The sequence below is a fragment of the Rhinopithecus bieti genome, unplaced genomic scaffold, assembly GCF_001698545.2.
Source record: "Rhinopithecus bieti isolate Rb0 unplaced genomic scaffold, ASM169854v2 scaffold_7650, whole genome shotgun sequence".
NCBI lineage: Eukaryota > Metazoa > Chordata > Mammalia > Primates > Cercopithecidae > Rhinopithecus > Rhinopithecus bieti.
Window position 1 is genome coordinate 473,002 of NW_016805500.1, and position 7,162 is coordinate 480,163.

The following is a 7,162-nucleotide window of genomic DNA, read 5'->3' on the forward strand; positions in this document are numbered from 1 at the left end:
TCACCTATTACCTCCTTTGTATATATCATATTTTGTTCATTTAATAACCTTATTGAACAATGTATGGAGCACATACCTTGGGCCAGACACTGTGCTTCATATTGGCAGAACAAAGATAAGCAAGACATTAAAGTGATGTGGAAGAAGGTTTGGAAACTCTAATAGTGCCATGACATGATTTTATACAAGGAGCAAAGGGCTACAAAGCAAATGCATTCCTTCATGGAGGAAGGGTACATGGTCAAGGCCGCATAGACTGTTTGAATCTTGAAAGATGCAATATTATTCTCTTGTTTGAAAAGAGAACTTGGAAAAAATGTCAGACAAGATTTACAAGTGGAAAAAAGATACATTGGCATATATCAAATACCTTCAAGTAGCTCAATATGACTGAAATTCAGGATACTTGATGGGGAGGGACAAGGTAGATGGATATAAGAGCTGGTAAGAAGACATGAAGTTGGTGTTCTGTCCTGGTGGTCCTTGCATGCCCTCGATTTTATTGTGAAAGCTTTAAATAGTTCTGAGAGATACTGAATAGAGGGGTGGCAGTGACATATTCTGCACATCGCTGGTCAGGACGAGGAAAATACTAAGACTTCAGAAAAGGTTACCTGGAGGTCCAAAGATTAATTAGAAAATTTTTAGTGATGACAATACATAAATTACGAAAACTCTAGTTTTTAAAGGGAGGGATTACTGATGAAGTGTAAACCTCAGAAGAGGCAGGTTGGAAAACATTATAATTCACATGGAGAAAACACTCTTCTCTTTTGACTCCTACAGATTGAGACTTGTTTTTCTAATATTGCTAGTGAAATTAACAGTTTAATTCACTTTTCCATTTATGAGACAAATGCTCATGTAACATAGTAGCATAGTGACACTTGTTTGCCTTTGGATTTAATTTACATTGACGGCCTATTTGCCTGTTTTTACAAAAATTGAATTAGATTGTCCGTGTATAACACACGGTAAGTTTAATGAGGTTCAGACCTATCTCCCAAAGCTACCACTATGTAAAAAGTATTTCACTGGGGAAATTAGAATGTCTGTTGCTACCTTCATTAATCTGCAAGGGAAATATGCTCTCCTTTGCATTACACATCTATAAGTGCAAACAGGATGATAAATAGTGATCTATCAGTTCCCAAAACAATTTACCTTAAATCATTTATGATTGCTTCCCACTTCTAGTTAGTTCACACAGAAGTACTGAGCAAATTCCCATACAAATTAGAGCCCTCAGGGTCCTCTTCACAAATACAAAGGCTTTTTGGTAACTATTTCACATAAACAGATGTAGAAGGATAGATCATGTAAAGGCCAGGAAAATAATCCTGGATGATTAATTACTAGGGAAAGAAAAAGCAAAAACGTGACTGGCACATCTAGTAAGAAAACTCTTTAATCATGCTCCCTACTCTTATATCAATTGATACGTTTTAAGTTACTCTTAAAATATATATAAAATTCTCATAAAGTTCCCGTAGGATAGCTCAGCCTAGCGGCTATGAGAGATTAAGAAATTTGCCTAAGCACAGTGCTTAAAGGAATGTACTTCTTTACAGACTCTCAGTATTTATGTGTAATTAAAGCAACTGCACAGTGAAAGAGGCGTAAGTGGCTATTCTTTTACACATAAGTAACATTCTAATTATAAAGAATTATACTCTACTAAAAAAGAAAAAAGAATTACATGGCACCCAGGTATATGAAATGGTAAGCTATTCTCTGAACCCAGGCATATCTTACTGCCAAACTCTCTTACCCATGTAAGCCAGCAATAGATAGGTAATTAATCATGTTTGGGTCGGCCTGTCTGGAAAAGGCCTAGAAGACAACTGAGAAAGCTGGAAGCAATAGGCTGCAGGCAACTGGTGAAATGAGATGTGTTTGCATTTCTCTCTGTAACCCCATCTGCCTCCCTCACTGGAGGTAAACAAGGGAAAATATCATCTTTGGCTAAAGCCTGTCCTTTTATAGCTTTTTCAAAGCAGAACCAGGCTCTGAGCCATTTCACCAAAATGTTGGTTAAAATTAGAATGATTCAATCACACATGCCCAATATTTATGAAACACAGTGCCAAGTATCTTGTTTTTCATTATCTAATTAAGGATTTTTTTTCTGAAATACATTTTATGTCCCTATTTTAGGTAAAAAATGGAGATTCAACCGGTGTCTGAATTCATATGATACAAGCTGAAGTGGAAAAACTGCGACATGACCTCATAGATTGAGTCTTCAAGTCAGGTTAATTTTTCCGGAATACGTGTCTCTCACTCCCAATTAAAATCAAGAACGTGGACATGTGTGTTATGGTGAAATGTAAAGACTATGATAAAGGACTAGTGTTAGCAGACAAGCTACTACTACTGAATATAAAATATTTGTATAGATGTGGCTGAAAAGCCTAAAATGAGTGCTGGGACCTCACAGAGTATTGGTGTACTCCTATTGTTTCAGGCTGTGGCACTTTCACTAGCATTTTCACGTTAGGAAGGAGGAGTTTATAAGCCAATGGAAAGCACATGTGTTTCTTTTGACAGTGCATATGAGATTGGTTATTTACTTCTTTGTGCCGAATGGTCACTCGTCTTAATGGGGAAAAACAAAAAACAAAAAATATAGGTACCAAAAATCTGCAAAGTCCAAACATCTATCCTCAGTTAGACCGTTTGTCATCCTTTTCTTCTTCCTCTGAAACCTTGAGTAGCTGCATCATCTTTTCTCCACCACTTGGCATAGCCCGTAGCTATTGGCTAACTCAGTCATGATGACATTTGTTATGCATTGCTGATCTCATTAACATATGACTTCCCTATGATAGGGTGAGTGGCAAAGTCAAAGCTAACATTGCAAACTTTTACTCTAATCTTGCACCAGGTCAGTACAATTGAGCTGGGACTTTCAGTTGCCTATAATTATCTAAAATGAGACATAGTAAGTCCCACTGCTATTTTCCCTGAGTCTGTAATTTCTCATTGAAGTGCTTTGGAGTTCTGTAAAGATTTGTACATAACTTATACAGTATAATTGGGAGACTGTACAACTTTTTTAACTAACCTTTTCAGTCATTATTCTTGTTTTTCCTGCAATGACCTTTCCAGCCTGAGCTCAATGCATTTCTTTTCAATTTGTTGCTAGTGATACCATTCCTCACATTCACAGTCTTGTCTTTGAAAGCATTGTCTATTCTTAGCAGTTAGTTTTATGGATACAGGTGATACCAGCAATTCACAAGTAGATCACGTAACGCTTTGCTTCTATATACTTGCAAAGTGTTAATTCTACCATTATCCTGAGGAATTTCCTAGGTGTTTGGAAACGGTTCATTCTCCACACACATACCCTGCAGACTCGCCTTGTGTATTAGTCAAGATTCTCCAGAGAAACAGAACAAACAGGATATACAGATATGTAAGAGATTTATTATGGCACTGGCTCACATGATTATAGAGGCAGAGAAGTTCCATGATTTGCCATCCATAAGCTGGAGAACCAGAAGAGCTGGTGCAGTGGAGTAATTCAGTCTGATTCCAAAGGCCTGACATAAATTCTGAAGACACAGGCCCAAGAACCAGGAGCTCCAATGTCCAGAAGCAGAGAAAATGGATGTTCTAGGACAAGCAGAGAGAAAGAATTCCCCTTCCTTCACCTTCTTGTTCTAGTCAGGCCGTCAGTGGATTTGACGATGCCTGCCTGTGTTGGTGAGGGTGGGTGGATCTTCCTTACTCAGTGCATTGACTCAAATGCTAATCTCCTCCAGAAACACCTTAACACACACACTCAGAAATAATGTTTTACCAGCTATCTGAGTATCCCTTAGTTCAGTCAAGTTGGCATAACACCTTGCTTCTAGTTGTATCTTGGTGTCTTTTGGCAGCCCTGATGGGGCCCAAATTTAAATCTCCACCCAGCACTCTCTCCCCTGCTGATGTGACATGCTGTCTGTGCTGAATGCTGCCCTGGCCATGGTGATGTAACGGGCTATCACATTTTAGCTGTGGTGAATGATGGCTTCAGGATTCATTAGTTGCTCTCGGAACACTGGCTTGGGGTCTATGCTATTAACATTCTCTTCTGCCCTTGCCAGAATTAAGATGCCACTGCCAGCAACTTCATTGTCAAAGCATGAGTCTTTTCAGCCAAATTCTTCCTGTAGATCAAGCCAAGAGAAAATCCTGCTTCTGTTAAATTTTTGCTCAGCTTGTTTTTTTTTTTTTTTTTTCCTGCAGTGCTGGGAGAAAGGAAGCCACAGGCTTTCAAAACACATCAGATAGATACAGTTACCAATCTTTGACATGCAAAACTGTTAAAATCTCAGCTCTTACAACCTGGGGAAGTACTGTTAGACTGGAAGGCACAAATTCATTGAGAATTCACAATTCATTTCTTCAAAATGCGAAGAACAAGGCTGTTCATGCTCATGGTGCACAGAGGCAAGCCCTCCAAGGAGAACGGGGTGCAGGAACACTCAAAATGGAAGGTGAGAGAGATGAACCATAAAGCGTTATTTCGGCTTCAGTGCAGGCAGAAAGATGCATACCCCATCATAATGTTCTACCTCCGTGCAAATAACTTATTATCACACTGTATTGCCTAAACAATTGCTGATTAATACTGGATATTTAAATGGAAATATTCATTTTTTTGGTTTCATAACTGTTGAGAAGAAAATGATACACACTTATTGCAAAAGATGCAAACAAGATTAACAGTAAAGAGAAATAAACCAAAAGGCATACCCACATTCCTTCTATCAGAGATAATCACAGTTAACATTTCAGAGAACCTGTAGATATCTATTTGTGTGTATCTTTTTCTGTATATCATTACTTCTCTCTCTGTACACACACACACACACACACAGACACTCACAAAGCTTTTAAATGATATTATACTTAATCATCATCAAGATAATGAAAGTTCTGAGATTTTACCCTCCTCAGCAAGAAAACAAGTTAACCTGTTACAGTATCAGTGCTATTAGTAGAAGAAACATTTTGTTTCAAGCATTCACGCAGCTCCAATTCACTCAAACTTCTTAGTTTTGATCCACCCAAACCAAAGCCACAGTATCCTCTTGGTTGACACCTCTTTTTTATTTTATTTTTTTAATGTTTTGTTTGTTTGTTTTTGTTTTCTTTGCTTTTTGCTGAGGCTTCTTGACTCAGCAGCTACAGCCACTTTTCCCTTTAACTAGGGCTGCAGGGCTTCCTGCACCACTGTCTTGATAGCACCCCTTCATTTGCCTGCCTGTAGCATCATTTGAATGCCTTATTTCAATTCCACCTGTAAATGCTCAACCTGTCAACATACCTTAACAGGTAGAACAGTGGGAAACCTTTCTTCCTAGTTTGTCCACTACAGGAGTAAGAGCATTTATTATTATTCTCTTTTTCAAGAAAGTTATGTATCTTTTGCTTCCCCTCTTTGCCTCCAAAATCTGTGAAAGGTCTTGAGCTTTTAGTTTACCTGCAAGCAACCAACTTATCATGCCAGAATTACATGGATGTCAGCACAGACTCTTAAGTCAGAGATAAAAGCCTTTATCACTCATGATACAGAAAGTAGAATGGGTGTCATGGTCATGACTCTTCCCTCTGACCCCACTTTGTGCCACATGACACGAAGCATACCAGGTAGATTCTGTTCATACAGTGAGTTTGCTTCACAGCTGAGGATCTCTAAACTTAGATTTCCAGTTATTTATAAGAGGCTGCTGGCAAACTCATCCCACTTTTTCTGAAGAGAGAGACATTACCTATAGCATACTGGACAACAAACGAGTCTGCCTTTTGCTCCAGAAAGAGACACTCTTTATGTATCCAAAAAGTCCGTTTGCTATACAAACATGCCTGAAGAGATGCTTCAGAACAAAGACCACGAGAACCTCTGCTTCCAAGCCCACACGTGGAAATGTGAAAGAGCCAAGGATGACTGTCCTAACCGCCATCAATAAATATACATGCTGTCCTAAATCTTAGAAACACCCAGAACAAGATGTGACAAAGTATTCAAATAAATCTGGTCATTTTGCAGACTTTTTTTTTCTGGTGAAGTACACCCTCCCTATCGCTAAATAAATTAATATGCCTTGTATATTATGTTCAAATGGCAACCACATTTTGCTATTAGCTAACATGACTGTATTAGTGTTATTTTTCTTAAAGATGAAACATCTGCTCAGAAAAAAAAATCTAGGAGATGGCCATAGATCAAAGTACTAATATTAACCTAAACTCAACATTTCAAAATTAGATAATATATTTTTCCTCTAAAATAGTGTATGGTTCCTGTCTACTAAATTATTTTGGTTTCTTCTTTCTTATTTTCTCCTTATAATCATAATTGTTACTGAGCACTGAAAATCTTCATTAATAAAATGTTTTCTTTCTGTAATTATCAAACCAATCTTCTAATTACCTTCTGTCTGGAATATTGTAATTGCTACCTAACAGATCTTTCTCCAATTTTCCTAGGCCACCAGTCCTGAAAATGTGTGAATAGTCTATCTATCACTACAATCATGCCATATACACACTATACTATAAGTTACTTTCAATTTTGTAGAGTTAATGTCAAAACTTAATTTAACATTTTTTTATGTTCCCAACTGTCACTTCTTTTTTAATAGAAACATTTAAAGTTGTCTATCTACTACTAATCCCTGTGCATATTTTAATGTTTACATTACTTTTCTCCTCTCTTTTTAACTTCTTCCCTTCCAGAATTATATCACTTCCTCTATCTCCTTTAACTTATAAAACATTTAAAAAATGAAGGCCAAGTTAACACTACAATGTGAAGTCACTACATCCTCACAATAGAGAGCAAATAATAAATAAAATGAATACACCATGTGTTAGCTGGAATACCATGCAAATCAAACCTTTAAACAGGACTGGCAGATGTCAAATCATACAACCTCTTTAGAAATACGGCGTTTCTAATTCTGCAAGGAAAATCAATGGTAGCTTGACGGGAATAGCACTGAATCTATAAATTACTTTGGGCAGTATCATCATTTTCACGATATTGATTCCTCCTATCCATGAGCATGGAATGTTTTTCCATTTGTTTGTGTCCTCTCTGATTTCCTTGAGCAGTGGTTTGTAGTTCTTTTTGAAGAGGTCCTTCACATCCCTTTTAAGTTGA